General features: G+C 36.1%; 1 protein-coding gene across 2 annotated transcripts in view; it reads left to right on the top strand.

Annotated features, from left to right (window-relative positions):
* The window catches only part of LOC125671608 (calcyphosin-like protein), a 58,130-nt gene that overhangs the window by 12,926 nt on the left and 25,903 nt on the right, over positions 1-19,301 (top strand). The window contains exon 1 of one of the 2 annotated variants that reach the window (XM_056162323.1): positions 16,632-16,745. The exons of the other annotated variant lie outside the window; for it this stretch is intronic. The gene's annotated coding sequence lies outside the window, so the exon portion shown is untranslated. Of the gene's footprint in view, positions 1-16,631; positions 16,746-19,301 lie in introns of those variants that run through there. 2 annotated transcript variants of the gene reach the window in all.

Genomic DNA, 19,301 nt, shown 5'->3' with positions numbered 1-19,301 from the left:
TAGTCCTGCTCTTCTGTGGTCTATTCTACACTGAAAATAACTCAAAGTTAATTAAATATTTATTGCATCTCTGGCCATGAGTGGGGTTAAGACAAGTCAACTGAAATTCAATTTACACCTCATTTTCTCATATTAAATCCAAACAAATGTCACAATACTTACAGGTGCTTGAACAAACGATATTTTCAACAAAAACATTTCAAGGCTTCTCTCTGCCGTTGTCTAACGGATGAGAGACTCAAATATAATCTAGGCTTCATTGACAATTGAACGTCATAGCTAGGACTACTTAAAGAATAATTTACCCATAAATCATCAGTAATAAAATATATAACATTGAAAAGCGAAAACGGGCTCGCCATTTCACCTCTTGGGAACATTTAGCTAAAAATTCATTTGGTGTAGCAAGATCTTTTGAATTGCTTATTCAAGGTGTAATGTTCTGAATAAATTTGGGGGGAAAATTATCTAATCGTTTATGAATGCCCTTATTGAAATGTCGCATAGAGTGTTAATTTTGTCGAAAATTTGAATGTATATGTTGGCTTATAAAATTCAATTAAAAAAATAAAAAGTAACATCAGAAATCAGTGGGGTGCAGTTTTTGGCAGTCAAGCGAAAATTCGAAAAGGATATTTATACTACATTGTGCGTCACAATTCTTTATTCTATAATATCATCTTTGAATTTCAATAGAAGAAAACACGTAGAAGAATCGCTTATAAAAGACATAACAGAACGATAAATAAGCATTCACTAAGACAAGATTATTCAAGAGCAACTACTAATGACTCTGGGTAAAGGGACCATTGATGTATTAAATATTTGGATTGACAATGAAATTAGCATAAATTTGTGGTAATTTGCAACAAAGGATCGGCCAAAATAGGCCAAGTTTGCTTTCATATCAACAATCGGACGTCAGTGGAACGTGTATCGTCCCTGCATGGTGTTTTTAGCAAAATCATTCCCAGTAGCACATCCGATTTCACTTTGATGATATTATAATATTTGCCACCTACTTGGCACACAATTCAGTCACGTAAGTGTGAGAATAGTATAGAAAGAATTAGGGCAAAATGTCATAGGGATTGAGAGAACTTAGTATCCTAGCTTAAATGAATACCAATGCACCTCTCAAAATAAGTCAAGGTTGCTGTAAATGGATACTCCTATCAACGTTTGGTGTCTGAGTGGTTGGAGTCTCCTCCACCTATAAAAAAAACTGCTGGTAATCTTTTAAATATTTTGCTTCCTCTGTTTTTGTTTAGAAAATGCATATAAATTAAGACATTCATGCCAACTTTTTACAACATTATGATAAAATTTACACATCCAACTATCTTCCAGATGTTCACTACAATCACTCTACATATAAGACTTGAAGCATAGCGGAATATAAATTAGATAGTCCTCAAAACTATCCCCATAATCCATTAGTACTTCCTTGTGTCCATTGTTTGAATCAACAGTTGCTAGATGTCAGAGAGTTGTTCTCAGATACCCCGAAATGCCTTTAACATATTGTAAATGGAAAGATCAATGTGAGATTTAGATAAATACCTTTATCCCACAATTATACTTCAGTCTTGGGGAAAATATGAGACAATTTATTCATCAATTAGGATTTCATGAACTGCAGCTGTGGAGGATACAGCGCAGTGACCGCAGAAGTTGGAAAAATCATATTTTGCCACAAATAACAAAAGCCTATCGACCCCCTTGTCCTTCCCTTTTCAGGATTATCACAAAAGTATAGAGTTAATTATTGACTCTCCACAAAACCACGGCAATGGTTTGAAGTTGCAATACGAAAAACCACACCAAGCGTCATTTTTCAAAACAAAGTCACATGAAAGCATGATTAAAAATTCTCTATGTGTCATTTATATGAAATGCATTTTGCATTTGAACAGATTTCCTTGCCTTTTATTTTTCTTGCAACCGCACACCTAAAATATTATATTAGCATAATGGATTATGAGAATAGAAACGTTTTGCACATCAACGTTACCCGGTAATCAATTCCTCGGTTAATAAAAGTTATACAACCTCTATCACAACACCAGCGTCCTGACAGATACTGTTAAACATAATATCAGACCTCAAGGGAAACAAAATTATACAATCCTCCCGTGGGAAAATTTTTAAATTTTAATTTTTGCTCATATCTTCCTAGTGAACGATATCTATGGAAACCAGGTTTTTACACTTTTTCTCAGTCATTGTAAAGCACAGATAGTATGACACTTGGCGGAATCTAATAGCTAACACGTGTTTTGTGTAATAGAGCAAGCAATTAAAATGATCTAGTCAATTGTTGCATTTTGCGCCATAGAGCTGGCAAAGGTGAGAAGATTAAGCGATTTCCGTCCGCCCAGCTGCAGCGGAAAGTATAACAACTAGCTGACTTTTACGTAATCATCAGAAGAAAAAAAACCTCCGTAATTATTCTGTGGGAAAATGTTTTAATTTATTTAGACGTGCGTGGGATGGTACAATAGAGTACAGGGGAGCAGTTCGTCTGCTTGTGACGTAAAAGCAAACGGACACCAAGATTAGATATTCTTACGTTCAGCATATCAAATATGGCGATAGTGTTTCCAGAAATCAGAGTATACACAGCGCTGGACACTCCAGAAACATCACTGAAAATGATCTCCGATTAAAATAATTCTAAACACATCAGAAATTCAGTATTCATGGTAGGCCTCTTCTAAAATTTAAAACTTCAAATACGAATATCAAAATTGGGTTCTCTTTTGTTTTAAAATAAAAAAAAAATTCCTCAGCTACTCATGTCAAATTTTCTTTTTGAAGCTGAATATAAAATAAAAGTGAGTTTAATAATGCTAGAACAGCTGATTTATAATTGTGTTAATGCTGTGTATCACCGATATATAGCTATGTGTGACCGGTTTAGAGACCCATGTTACCGATATATAGCTCTGTGTGACCGGTTTAGAGACCCATGTTACCGATATATAGCTCTGTGTGACCGGTTTAGAGACCCATGTTACCGATATATAGCTTTGTGTAACCGGTTTAGAGACCCATGTTACCGATATATAGCTCTGTGTGACCGGTTTAGAGACCCATGTTACCGATATATAGTTCTGTGACCGGTTTAGAGACCCATGTTACCGATATATAGTTCTGTGACCGGTTTAGAGACCCATGTTACCTATATATAGCTCTGTGTGACCGGTTTAGAGACCCATGTTACCGATATATAGTTCTGTGACCGGTTTAGAGACCCATGTTACCGATATACAGACCTGCGTCACCGGTTTAGAGACCCATGTTGCCGATATATAGTTCTGTGACCGGTTTAGAGACCCATGTTACCGATATATAGTTCTGTGACCGGTTTAGAGACCCATGTTACCGATATATAGTTCTGTGACCGGTTTAGAGACCCATGTTACCGATATATAGCTCTGTGTGACCGGTTTAGAGACCCATGTTACCGATATACACACCTGCGTCACCGGTTTAAAGACCCATGTTACCGATATACAGACCTGCATCACCGGTTTAGAGACCCATGTTGCCGATATAAAGACCTACGCCATAGGTTTAGAGATCCATGTTACCGATCTAAAGACCTGCGTCACCGGTTTAGAGATTCATGTTACCGATTTAAAGTCCTGTGTAACCGGTTTAGAGACTCATGTTACCGATATGCAGCCCTGCGTCACCGGTTTAGAGACCCATGTTACCGATATACAGACCTGCGTCACCGGTTTAAAGACCCATGTTACCGATATAAAGACCTGCGTCACCGGTTTAGAGATCCATGTTACCAATTTAAAGCCCTTCGTCACCGGTTTAGAAATCCATGTTACCGATCTAAAGACCTAGTATGTCACCGGTTTAGAGATCCATGTTACCGATTTAAAGCCCTGCGTCATCGGTTTAGAGATCCATGTTATCAATATAACAAGAGTACTGCAAACGGTACAATATACGCCGTCGGATAGTGAAATTCAACATGGAAGCATATTGTGCACTCTGCATTGTTACAACACACATTCTGAATAGAAAAGCCTTAAAGTGGGTCATGGTGCACCAATCCATCTGACATGTGAACTGATTATGTGTTTCTCTGAGAGTGAGGTTGTGACAAAATGTCGGTGCAATATCTACCTATGATGGTAAAGAGTCCAGGAAACCATTTGATCTACTTTAAGCCCTAAAGTAGGTCATGGTGCACCAATTAAGTTGAAATGTGAACTGATTATGTATTTCTCAGAAAGGGAGGTTGTGACTAAATTTCTGAGTAATACCTGTGACCATACCAGAAAAATGTCTGGAAAACTGTTTGACCTACTTCTACCCCTGAAGTACTGTAGGTCATAATGCGCTAAACCAGCTGAATTGCTAACTGCATTTAATTTCCTCCGAGAGGAAGCCTTTGACTAATTATCAGGGCAATATCTGTATCCGTAACGAAAACAAAGTCCGGGAAACTGTTTGACCTATTTTTTCCAAAAAGTAGGTCAAGGATGGACCAATCCAGCTGAAATGCAAACTGAACTTGTATTCCTCCGAGAGGAAGCCTTTGACTAAATATCAGGGCAATATCTGTATCCGTAATATAAAAAAAGCCCGGAAAACTGTTTGACCTATTTTTAGCTCAAAGGTAGGTCAAGGATGGACCAGTCCAGCTGAAATGCAAACTGAACTTGTAATCCTCCAAGATGAAGCCTGTGACTAAATTTAAGGGCAATATCTGTATCCATAATGAAAAAAGCCCGGAAAACTGTTTGATCTACTTATAGCCCTAAAGTAGGTCATGGATGGACCAATCCAGCTGAAATGCAAACTCACTCTTACAATTCTTGAGGGAGAAATTGTTACCAAATTTCAAAGTTGTATATGCATCCGTTACGGAAAAAAATCCGGAAAGCATGACCTCGGACGGACGGACAGCCAGCCAGCCTGACAGACAGACAAACGTACGGACAGCGCCATAACATAATACGTCCCGTCTAATTACAGGCGTATAAAAACCTGCGTCACCGGTTTAGAGATCCATGTTACCGATATAAAGACCTGCGTCACCGGTTTAAAGACCCATGTTACCGATATAAAGACCGTATCAACGGTTTAGAGATCCATGTTAAATATCATATAAGGACCCATGTAACCGATATAAAGACATTTGAGCGGGAATCTGTGTCACTAAATAGCGACCCCGGTATAAAGACAGTCATGAACCAACATCTACGTATAGATTTAATGCACAACAAAAAGGCGTAGATATAATGAATGTACTACTATATATGTACCTGTGCTACGTCATAGAGACATACATATGTAAGTATAAAGGCTGTAGTGGACTGATATGCTGGTTCCTATTCCGGTGTCTCGATGTAGTGACACATTTCAATACTTACGTACCGATTCATAGTCTTTATACCGGTAACACACATCTTTCTATCGGAACTTACATTTATATCACTAGAGCCAATGTCACTACATGATTAGCTACAGAGAGTTAACGTTTTACGTGTATAAAGGTTGTTCACAGAGGGTCGACGTACATTATACCAATAACTGATCATTTATACACGCATTTACAATGGACTAGTAAAGTAATGATCATTAACTATTTCATGAATATCTTCCTGCGATGAGACGTCCTGGTACCTATCAATAACAGATGTATTTCATCTTTAAAAATACCTCTACAATTGATATAAAAAAAATCATACCTGAAATTTAAAAGACACCGAGAAGTGCGTTTGAGTGTTCTAATCGTCCGTTCTATTGTGTTTTACGAGACGAGGATATATACTTGTATATCAAAGTATGATTATATTGAAGTTTTAAATACTATTATCTTATTTCGGTAAAAAAAAAAAACTACTGCCAACATAACAAGAATCAATTTAAGCATGTTACAAAGATTGTCACAATTCATTCACTCTCCCATAAATATTGATAGATAAAATCAAATTGTCGATAATTTCTCCAGCCAATTACGTGAGGATATACGTTTGTATCGGATTGTCATGAAATGTAACGATTGTTCAGAAAATGATAAAATCTGTTGGCGGTAGGCAATCACCTTGACTCACCCCAGCACAAAAACAACGCAGTGTATGTTACTGTAACAAGAAAGTTCAATACATGTGTTAACAAGGGTCACATTATTTTTGTCCGATTAAATGATTTAAATGATTTTCTCGAGTTTTCTCCTCCATCACGATTTACTCAAGGAAGTTTATTCAAGTTTGAACGTTAATCAAAATACATACATTGATATATTTGCAGATAATTATCTTATCGCAAAAACTGATTGCTGTCAATGTTAACAATTAAACGGACAACTGTTATTTTTAGATTTGATAACAGATTTCATTGTTATTTAATCCATTAGTTTCTTTACTGCATATTTACAAGTGTGCATATGGAATGTTGCTTTTATTCGAGAAATCCAATAGTCTAAGAATCAGTGGTTTATTTGTCTGCTGTTTTACGTCACATCATAGGCATTTTTCATTCATACACCAGCTGCAGGTAAAGTACCATACGTTTTGACCTATGTAAGGCGCTCAAGGTCATAGCAGTGAGGGTTCTAGATTGTTCCACCGTTAACATGACACGGGGCCTCTGTTAGTAAGGTGAATCATCCACAGTTCACTGCCAGTAGCCCTGCTGATCTCGGCGTACATCATAGAAAACTGAAAATGATTTGGTTTCATAGCTTCATTCTATTATGTATTCAAATCTTATGATACCTATATAAATGAGTGAATAAAATAAAACAACAATTTGGAAATTCAGTGTACGAGATTTTACGATGACAGTGCCCGTTGAGAGAAGACAGAACAAGTTCGGTCGATATAAATGCCAGCTAGAAATGAGACTGAAACGGTGTGAAAGACCGCAAAGTATGTTGGAGAAGAACAGTCACTACCAAAGTCAACCGTCTTGGGTTTGACATGGCGCCGACATTGGGACTCCCTCTTGGTTCCGAAGCGAAAGCCATAACTATGCACTAGCTAAGTTACCGCAACCGGTGACAAATGGTACCTAACGAATACATTTAATGAATATATCATGATGTATGTGGACTTCGGTTGGTTGTATATTGTTTATCGTCCCGTTTGAGAATCTGTCACCCATATGGAGACATCACCATTTCCGGTAAATGGCTGCAAAAATTTAAGCCTATGCTCGGCGCTTACGGCTTTGAGCAATGAGGTATTTTTATCGTGCCACACCTATTGTGACACGGGGCCTCGGTTTTAGCGGTTTCGTCTGAAGGACCGCCCCATTTGGTCGCCTCTAACGACAAACAAGGGGTACTGAAGAGCTATTCTAACCCGGATCACCACGGGGCCTTTGTAGAAAGCGGATTTTTAAGTAATAATATAAACATGTATATTTTTAAAATAATATTTTACACAGTTGGACTATCAATTAAAATTAAAATCGTGAATTGAAATCATTGAGTTTTATCAGAAAATGTATACGACGAAACAAAAGAAAATGTTCTACAGTCTCAATGTTAAAGCTGTTGTAAACTAATCAGTAAAATATTAACTCCTTTGTCACATTTACGTCACATTACAGGCTTGACAAACGAGGTAAAGTCACAGCAACAGAGGTTTCAACAGTCTCGTTTAAAGTCAACATTTCGCAAATTCTATGGTCGTTATAACGATCTAGTTTGCCGATACAATCTATCATTGGGCCAAATGCTGTCTGACGTGTTTCATACCGATTGCTAGGCCGTTCTTGGCACACTGATTTTGACTACGAATTACTCCGTTTACCTGATCAAGAAATAGGGCTCACAACGGGTGTGACTAGTCGACAGGGGATCCTTACTCTTCCTAGGCACCTGTTCAACCTCTAGTATATGCAGGGGTCTGTGTTTGCCCAACTCTCCATGCTCTATCGCGTTGAAGGCGAATATGAAAAGGAGCGAAAGTGTGAAATTGCAAAGATGAAGCAGCGAAGACGAAGAAACGAAGCTAATGTCGCTGCATCGCCTTTGCAACTTTGCTTCTTCGCTTTCGCATTCCTCACATTTTGCATCATAGATTCTTCTATCTTGGCTGCACTAGTACTAATTAAACAATTTTGAAATAAAGAATTGTTTGCTGGAAGAAAAATGTTAACTTTTGTATAATCTAATGTAAACGTCATCGTCTGGCATGTGTACAGATGTATATTTATTGCACTGACCCTGTAAGGGAATTTAAGCAGAAAAATGCATTAAGATTTGCAGATCCGTATATGAATATACTTAAGAATGAACAGTTGCAGTATCAATGTTATGTAAGTAAGGGCTATTTAAGTGAAAAGTCTGCCATATCATTATCTGTCTCATCAGACTACTTTTCCGGGTTTCACGCATGCGTTCCGACAATTACCGATTGCCTAGACGAAAGATCGATAGAGTAAAGGTGAAGGAGTTTTAATACCTTGGCATTGTACTTTCGCTTCGTTTCCCTTTGTCCTTGTAGACTTAAACACAAAGAAGCTAGTAGCTTGATCAGATCATCATAATTTATTATAAACAAGTAAAACGTTGTACATATCTTATTAAAATAGAACTTCTAGTTTTCATCTTTTGCCGAGGCGGGGATGAGGTCAGAGATATTTTGCATGAGACGATGGGGGATACATAAGTGTTTATTGTTTTACCAATGTCATGGGAATCTTTAGATGTTAAAGTCTGAAGATTTTCATTCTCCTTGTCTGACCTTGTGCACTTTCAGTTAAGATGCATTCTTATTCTTACTTTTGCATTTTGTAGCTTCTACAAATTATAAACTATAAAGTGCATTTATTACAATTGAGATTATTAGTTTATCAAGTTTGGGCGATAAATGTGTTAGTATATTGTTAATGAAGTTAAGTTTTCGAATTAAAACTCTTTTACAGAAATATATCTTTTAAAATATTTCTTTTTAAAAGAGATATGGTTTAATGTACAAAAGAAAGAACTTGTAAGTACTTCCTAGATTATTCATTTAAGTGAGCCAATGAAAAATTCACAATAAATAATGACATAGTCTCTTGCATTTTTTTTCCAGAAAATATTCATTTTCAGTAATCCTTATTTTTTTTTTTCTAAACCTATAGATAGGGGAAAATGGTAATTGAATATAAGATATTACTTGTATCTTTTGTGGAAAAATATCAATGTCAAAAATTAAATGGAACTTGACATTGATTGAATGCCCGGGTTAGATTACATACATTGCTGTTTTTTTTTAAGAGAAATGTCTTCCTTGTAAAGGTTAAATGTTTTTATTTAAATATTGAGATATAGTTTTACCAGACTTATACTTTACAAGACTATTGTTTCTGTCTGTGTTTAATGGTCAAATATAAAAGTTAATGAAATGAATTCAAACTTCTTCGCAAAACTTCACATTTTCATAAAACACTTACTAAAAACAATGCATTCTTAAGATTTTAGCAAAAGTTCCTCTACTATCATGACTTATCTACGGTCTTTAAGGTTTGAAAGCCTCGGTACGATGAAGTCTCCGTTGAGTTTGAAAAGGAGTTATGGTCATTAATTCTGATTGTTGCAAAGATATAAAATCTTTAAACCAGTCCATACAGGCTACGCTCTATGATCTAAAGGTTAATAAAGTTCCAGCCATATTTATCACGTATTGAGACCTAAGTTTTTACTTACTACCAGTAGTATACGTGTAATTTTAAAGGTAAAACAGAAATATGCGCAGGAAAATGGTCTAGATACAGTTAAGATGATTGCTCCAGCCAGTTTTCGTTAGGCCTAGACACACTGCCAAGTATTTAGATCATGTAGTAGATCGACAGCTTATGTAAAATTAAAGAGGGGTAGTAAAGCGTAACATTGCACGTGTAGGAATGACCTGGGAAGAACTATTTCTTTTTTACTATAATATGGAAGTACATGTATATATCAGATACGCGCATTGATGAAGTTTTCTGTCCAATTTTCCCTATGATACCGCCATCAAAAAAAGATTCATTTCATAAATAGAAAATTAACTACTCCTTACGAAGTCAAATTAAAGATATTAGAATAGAACTCCATTGCTAGTGTAGGAATCAGGGACATATGAAACAAATGAAAGGAATATCCGATTTTTAAAATAGAATGTGGTTTGTTCTTATTTTATATTTTGGCTAAATAACATGATATTGTAAAACAATGCCATCAGCCTCAAAAATGTACTTTAGAGATATGAGGACACGCCACCCACCCCCGCCAAATATAAATGTCAATGTACGAATTAGCTAGAAACCTATTTTGATTTTTGAAAACAAGGTATGGTTTTGAATTTTTTATGAAATCTAAGTAATATACTGTGTCTTAAATCAAACTTAAGAGTGAATACTGGTTGATATATGTTATAGTTAAGGTGCATTTTGTTCGTAACGTAAGTAACATTAGCTACACTTCGATTAATGATGTGAAACAAAATATCACTTGCATAGAATCTATCGAATCTTAATGTGTTATACATAGAGTATAGTGGATGTTGTTTTCCTTCTGTTGTAAGCACTCAAATTCATAAACCCACTCAATCGACGATGGATCAACTTCCATATGTTATACGATTATTAAGCTGGTTAATCAGGATAGGTCATATTACAACATTTAATAAAACATTAGGAGCCATGTTTCAAAATGTTTTAGTTTAGAAAAAAGATCGCGACATGGAAATGGATAATGCTTAAAGATAACAGTTAGTTTAGGATAGGACATGGTCAAAATACAAACACATGTACGCAGAATGTCAAAATCTAAAAACATAGTCATAACATAGTCACGTCGTAGTCAAAATATATCACAGTGTAGACACAAAGCAGTTAAAATAGTCATAATGTAGTCAAAACATAGTAATAGTCAAATCATAGTCACAACACAGTCCAATTACCGTCACCGCGTAACTAATTCGTAGTTATAACGTTGTCACTTAGTCACAACAGAGTTATATCGCTGTCTAAACACACGTATAGTCACAACGTTATTAAAACATAGTCGCATCGTATTAGCAATATAGTTACATCGTAATCAAAACGTCGTCACAATGTAGTCAAAACCCAAAATTCACACTTGGGGATATTCAAGGTACAATTTCACAATATCTACGCTTGTAAAATGATCGTTTTGTCGCTCTGTCCTGTTTTACTCCGCTTTAGTAAGTACTGTGTAGTCTCTTCTCTGTCCTGTTTTACTCCGCTTTAGTAAGTACTGTGTAGTCTCTCTTCTCTGTCCTGTTTTACTCCGCTTTAGTAAGTACTGTGTAGTGTCTCTTCTCTGTCCTGTTTTACTCCGCTTTAGTAAGTACTGTGTAGTCTCTTCTCTGTCCTGTTTTACTCCGCTTTAGTAAGTACTGTGTAGTGTCTCTTCTCTGTCCTGTTTTACTCCGCTTTAGTAAGTACTGTGTAGTCTCTCTTCGTAACAACACGTGACTGTGAGAAACTACTAATATTACTTACGTTAGCGGAGGTGTACTTAGTCGTTTTATTTTGGTTTGTTATTTTCTTTCTTTATTTACATCCCTTCGAAAAAATTTCACTCAAATTGAGATGTCACTAAATGTACGTGAAGTGCTTCAAATTAGACCTAAGCTTGGCGTTCATGACCATAACAGTGAAGATTCTTTGACATGCCAATGCTTGCAGTGACACCGGACCTTATTTTTATTTTCTCATCCGACCTCCCTGACTCGTGGTAAATTTTAGAACACACTTTTGTAACTTATTGGAAATGTGACACTAGACCGCTCTGACAGCCAGTTGCATGTTACACCTGGCGATACGTAGAAAAATCTAATAAACATAGCGGTGACTTGATATAACGAGGCAAAAACGTACATTTACATGTTGTAATAACTAGTACTCCATACACTTACTATAAACAAAACAAGAGGCCCATGGACCACATCGATCACCTGAGCCATCATGGCCCTGCCGTTGTTCAAAGTCACAAGGTCAAACACCATAGTATAAGAACTCCATGAAAAATCTATATACGAAATATGAAAGACTTACCTTTACTAGTTCATGATATATTAAGTAGATCAGGATTTTTTAAGAAGTAAGTCATACTTCAAGGTCAAAAGATTAAACACCATTGTATCACAAGGCCTTGTCATAAGGAATCTATACACAAAATATGAAAGCCCTACTTAAAATAGTTCTGGATATATTTAATAGGCTATGTTATCTGAAAAGTAGGTCAAACTCAGAGTTCAAGATCAAAGTTTGTTCAATTCATGGCCTCCGGGGGTAGGGTGGGGGTAACAATAGGGGATCAAAGTTTTACATGCAAATATTTGGGGTAAATACATTATCGATTTCTCCAGAACAACTGGGCCAATTTCAACCAAACTTAGCACAAATCATCACTAGGTGAAGGACTTTTGAGTTTGTTCAAATGAAGAGTCAAACCTCCTTGAAAGGGGAAATAATTATGAAAAATTTAAACTTTTCTGACCCAAGGGTTCTTGAGAAGATTTTCAAATGATTCCACCCAAGATGCATTTTCGTGGTTATCTCCCCTTTCAAGGGGGCTTAGCTTTTCATTTTAACTCGAAAGCTCTTCACCCAACGATACCGTGTGCAAAGGTTGGTTGAAATTGACCCAGCGGTTCTGGTGAAGAAGTCGAAAATTAAAAAAGTTTACAGACGGATGCCGGAGAAAAGTGATCAGAAAAAGCTCACTTGAGCTAAAAATTGGATGCATGGGTTAATATCATTTTTTTTTTTTTTTTTTTTTTTTTTTTTTTTTTGATTAATCTGGTTGTAATTAGTGCAACTAATAAATTCCTAAAATATTACGAACCTGTATAATATGTTCTTTGATGTTTAAAAAAAACTTGATATATTGCCCCTCTCTATATAACTCTATACAAAGCTTTCCCCATTGCATTGACAGTAATTATGGACAAAAATTGAACTCATTGTGGTGAAATTCATTAATTTTCCTATAAACATTAATTAAATATTTTGGAGAAAAAAGTGTTTGTAGCAAAATGCCTTAGATATTTTTAATTCGTACATTCTTGGCAAACTAGTCCATTCCAACAAAAAAATTGAACATGCAGATATAAAATAATCTAAACTGAATAAATTGCTCTTAACTTCATGAGTTTCGAATCAGTGATACATACGTGTCACGAGAGACAACTCTTATAGCTACACCACAACAGTTTCCTTTAAAATGCATGTTTATACACTGTTTTGAGATATTCTGACAAATTACAACAGTCGCCTATAGTTTTTATGTTTCTTCATTACCATTAATATTTAAATGTCCTGAGCTTAACTCTTCAAAGTCTCATCTACAGTAGTTACTGAAATACTAGGAATAGAGTTTTAAAAATACACTTCTACGGATGATGTTTTCTACTTTCAAAGTCGTAAAGGAAATTGTGTAGCTATTTACATGTACCTATAACTAAGCCGGATAACACTAAACGAACTTCTTTCTGTTGAAAAGATATATTTAAGGGGGTATTCTACATCGTCATAATGGCCTACTTCCTTTTAAAACATGAATGAAAATATAAATTTCAGCATTATTTGTCTATTCGTTTCAAATATCATTGCCTAGCTGAGTATATCATTGGGTCAGCGCGTCAAATGCTGATCTGTAGATCGCTCGTTCGAGTCCAGCAGGGGTTTTCAATTATTTTTTCAGATTGCTTTCTACTAAAACTGGGTTTTTTTGGACTAAATAAAATAAATTCTTTGAAAGTTTTCAATTTCAAAATGTTGTACATATCCTGCACATTTCATCCATATCAAATTTCTATGGTGTAGCATTCCTCCTGAAACAATTTCACCGTACGTTGCTATGTAGAACTATATCCACAATGGTCTTGCTACGCATCCAGGGGCCATGTTTTGAACAAACTCGATTCTATATTACGTGAGGAAACTTGCATATTAATCTAACATATTATACCTCTGTAATTCTTTAGGAGAGGATGTAGAAATAATGGCCCTCCCTATTCCCATACAAAATCCCAAACCCATTTGTTGTCCTCCCTCTGATCCTTGGGATCATGGATTGAACAACCATGATTTTTCACCACATGAGAATACTTGGCACATTAATTTGGCAAATAGTACCTTTGCTGTTTGTGAGAAGACTTTTTTCTAAAATCCTTATGTAAAATTCTTACTCTTCTTTTGTGATATCGCCTTCTCTCTTGGGGTCCATCAAGTACCGAGAGTCAACACACCCAAGTCGGAGCGTGCGAAATTTGGAACGAGTGCTTCAGAGGACGAGGAAGTAGTACAATTAACAAGAAGAAAGATACGAATGTGAAAACCCGTATTGGAGAGGCAAGAACATCTTCCAAAAATCCTCAAAACATCTAGAAATCTAACCAAATCACAACACACAGTAAAATGCACTTGTTTAACTCAAATGTTAAATCGGTTCTCAGAAAACCTGGAAACAAAAACAACCATGCGTAAAATCCAGACATTCACCAATACTTGTTTACGGACACTCCGAATTCACTGGCCAGTTATCATTAACAATACAGATATATGGCAGAAAAGCAACCAGCTACCATCAGAAGTGGAGATCAGGAGAGAAAGGTGGAAATACATAGGACATGCTGAGAAAAACATCCACCATCACCTTATCAGCACTCCATCATCACCCTATCATCACCTTATCAGCACTCCATTATCACCTTATCAGCACTCCATCATCATCCCATTATCACCTTATCAGCACTCTATCATCACCTTATCAGCACTCCATTATCACCTTATCAGCACTCCATCATCATCCCATTATCACCTTATCAGCACTCTATCATCACCTTATCAGCACTCTATCATCACCTTATCAGCACTCCATCATCACCTTATCAGCACTCCATCATCACCTTATCAGCACTCTATCATCACCTTATCAGCACTCCATCATCACCTTATCAGCACTCCATCATCACCCCATCAGCACCTTATCAGCACTCCATCATCACCCTATCATCACCTTATCAGCACTCCATCATCACCTTATCAGCACTCCATCATCACCTTATCAGCACTCCATCATCGCCCTATCATCACCTTATCAGCACTCAATCATCACCTTATCATCACTCCATCATCACCTTATCAGCACTCCATCATCACCCTATCATCACCTTATCAGCACTCCATCATCACCTTATCAGCACTCCATCATCACCTTATCAGCACTCCATCATCACTCGCCAGACGCTGTCATGGAATCCCCATGGGAAAAGAAAAATGGAAGACCCAAGAACTCCTGGAGAAGAGACCTGAAGGCTGACACCGATTTCTTACTAACGGCAAACTAACAGGTCAACTTTATGACAAACATGACCTCAGCTTCTCCATCAGCAAATTCTCATTCATGTTGCAATATTCCATCATCACGAAGACAACTACCAGCGACCAACTCCATAAGTCCCACAAGCAATACAAAATAGAGAGGTGGGCAAACACGGACCCCTGGACACACCAGAGGTGGGATCAGGTGCCCAGGAGGAGCAAGCACCCGCCGCGAGCCCCGCATTCCGACCAGGCAAACGGAGTCATCCATAGTTAAAATCAGTGTGCCAAGAACGGCTCAACAATCGGTACGAAACTCGTCAGACAACACCTGATCCAATGATAGTTTGTATTTGCAAGCTAGATTGTTATAACGATTATAGAATTTGATAATATTGTCTTTATAGAATAATTTCGTTTTCTACCTTCTATAAGTTTTTTCAATACTTATTTTGTTTACACTTATGGGCTTTCGTAGCAACGGTCATTCAAAGGAATATATGTTTTGTGTTAAATTTTGTTTTAAAGCAAAAAGTGGATTTTCTAGCAAATGTTAGAAAGAGGGCCCAGTTAATAGAATGCGTACCATAAGTATAATTCTTATCCATTTGACCCGCGTTGTCAGGACAGCTGTAGGAGTGCACTATGTGGACTACTATTCTGTCTGAGTCGTTTAAGGTGTTGAAAACGATATACCACGGTCCAGCAAGGACAATGTCTATTAAAGCGACTTATATCACAAAAGTGAGGATGAATAGTGAACTAATCGTAAAATGAGACTTGAAGCGAGAGGTGTCCGAAATCTAGTTAGGTACCCTGTGGTATTATTAAGGAGGGGGCGTGTATGAAACAAGTGCCTGTGCTTTCAAACTCGAAAACTACGCAAAATATTTTATTAAAAACACATGTAAAGTAGTTTTAGGCATGAAAAGAATTAATATTGCTGAAAAAATGAAAAGGTTTAGAAACATGCGTTGTGGTAATAACCTTTTTTCTTTGTAACAATGTGACAGTTTTACACATTCGTCTGATTAGAAAATGATTTACTGACTGACTCCCTAAGCATTTTTTTTTTAAAAAAAAAACAGACTTGTTTGCCTTTACAATAATACTCCGTATTCCTTATTTCCGGTAATATTTGACTTCTTTCTTATCTATTGATTGATATTAAAATGCGTATTATGATACATTCTATTCGACAAATGTTGAAAAACCCACTAACATAATCATCGATTTCTTCTCAGACACATCACACTACGGGAATTTAAGACGAATGTCTATACATGTCTTTAATCCATGGATTATAGCGAAACCGATACATTATAATCTGATGACGCTCACTTCAGCACCGCAGCTAATGAATCACATTGACAAATTGAAAGGATGTGTGTCAGTGGGGCTTGAAGATTAACGTTCTGTCCAGCGACATTATAATTCTAGGAAAGGTAACTATTACCTCCGATATAAAATAAATTGTTAGCGATATTCAATTTTAGTTATCTCATCACTCTCGCTAATAATGCCAAAATTAAACACTCGACAAAATTCTGCTTATACGGGTATTTATAGTAAAATAAATTTGTTACATGTTACTTATGTTTCATGATATTCTTCCCGTGCAAACGGGCACATCCACTGCAAAAGTTAATTCACTAGAAAATCGTCCTTTTCCCTTTGCATTGAATTGTATCAACACGTCGCTGTGAATTACGTCCCTTTGCGGGGTCAGCCATATGTCAATCGGTGAAAAGCAACTAGGTTACAGCTGCGGATTATAGCTAAAATATAATTATTGAGTTTTCATACATGTTTATGGGTTACCAAACCCTGGGACTGCAATTGCTGGAAAAATAACAAATGGCAAAGCTACAGATCAGGAAGTCACTAACACTAATGCTGTTTCACCGCTAGATGGCGTACAGACGTAACTAGTGCGAAGTGTTGATGTGTGTATACATGTACAAATCAATAATTTGTCGAATTTGTCAGAAATTAGTATTTCATATACTTTTTCTTACAGACAAAATTTCGCTCTGGTTTTTAGTCATCGAAAAATACAATCTAATACGGCACATGAAAAAGTGAATATAACGAACAGTGATCAATCTCACAATTCCTATTAAGAATATGAAAGTAAGTGTAGTGCAAACACGGACCCCTGGACATATGATAGATGGGATCAAATGCCTAGGAGGAGTAAGCATTCCTTACTGACCGGTCACACCCGACTTGAGCCCTATATTTTGATCAGGTAACAGAGTAATCCGTAGTCAAAATTAGTATGTAAAGAACGGTCTAACAACTGATACGGAACATCATCTATCAGAATTTATTACACGTATATATGATGCGGACATCATTGTACGGAAGTTTCGTATTTTCATTTAAAGATATGAATATTTAACCAAAAATAGCTGAATACATGTTTAATTCAAATTCCAATGAAAATTTCTATCTGTTATCAGTCCAGCGTTCTCGGGAATTTTTTTTAATAATTTGCTAATAAAACGGGAGGTAAATTCACTGAAAGGAAAATACATTTACATGTAGACCAAAAGGAAGGTTATCACCCATAGTAGAAAAGCCATATTTGTTTGGGCGAATCTCTCAAAGCCGGTAATACATTCATTTATATCTTCAACAATTTCGAGATTTAAAAAACCATATAAGGAAAAACTCTGGCATTCCGTAGCTCAGTTTTTGTTTATGAATGGTCATTGAAGTGTAATGAAATAACACAACATATTAAGTGAACATATTATTTAACATGATCAAACAATTGACGTAATAAACCAAAATATACAAAATTAATTGGCTGGGACAACTTCATACAAACAACCCTTAAAAAAATAAACATGTACATTACTCAAATGGATCCCAACCAATATGTTTCTTTAAAAATATTGATCGCTAATAATATCAAAAACGTGGCGCACATCAAAGGAAAAGGCTGCGCCACAATACCAAACGATGCATACAATAAAATAATACAACATATATACTGGTATGCTAGTCAAGTAAAATAAAATTCCTGAAATAAATCATTAAAAGGGACGGAGGTGGGGGTGTGATAATACATTCATTCTCATTGACCTTTAAAATTCTTAACGAATTTTCAAATTCCAATCCGATTTTTAAGACTTCCACGGGTTTTTTAATTTTTCTGTAGGAGGCCTTGTTTCCCTTAAGAGAAAAAAAGGTCAGAGAAAAATTAACGAAACAAATTCGTGATTTTGTTAAAATGTTATCGGAAATAAATTGATCCTCATAGGTAATTAGTTGCTTGAAGATTTCTGTAGGGGTTTGTAAAATTCCATAATATGTTTGAATTTTCTACATGGTTTAGATTCTTTCAATCTAATAAAAAATAATAATTGAAAATCGTGTAGGAAGTGAAAACCTTCTGACGGAAGTGACACTACCGCCCACAGGATTACTCACTATGTGAGCGACTGTCTTGCGTTTGGTCTACAAGGACTTTGTTTTATGAAAGCATTTAAGGATCGAACTTGCCACTTGACCTTTGTCAGTGTTATCCGAAAATGTGTTGAGAGCAAAATTCCCACCGAGCACTTGTAACGTCCATAAGTCTAAGATATAGCATCGACGCATTATGACTAATTACTTCTGCAGGTATCCCTGTGTGGATGTAGATTTCAAACTGTTTAAATGTTTCTCAGGGAGAGTAAAAAATGTAATGCGAGTATCAGAGGTGGAATTTGAGAAATCTACAGAAAAACCTGCTGACATACAAGAGGAATTACACAAGAAATATGGGGTATCTAACTACAACCAACAAAAACCAATTAACGTTTTCTGGTGTTATGTGGTTTATACTCATTGTAACATAGTAATTTTTCCAAAGTGGTACCCTGTGATAAATGAAAGATTTAAAAAAAATATTTATATAAACCAGTTGTTTTTGTTCGTACCTTTTATAATACATTATACTTTTCCTTCAACTCATATTTTGAAACTTAATAAAAAATGGTATTGAGCAT

This window comes from Ostrea edulis, chromosome 4 (assembly GCF_947568905.1).
Source record: "Ostrea edulis chromosome 4, xbOstEdul1.1, whole genome shotgun sequence".
Taxonomy (NCBI): domain Eukaryota; kingdom Metazoa; phylum Mollusca; class Bivalvia; order Ostreida; family Ostreidae; genus Ostrea; species Ostrea edulis.
This window is presented reverse-complemented; position numbering and strand designations above follow the sequence as displayed.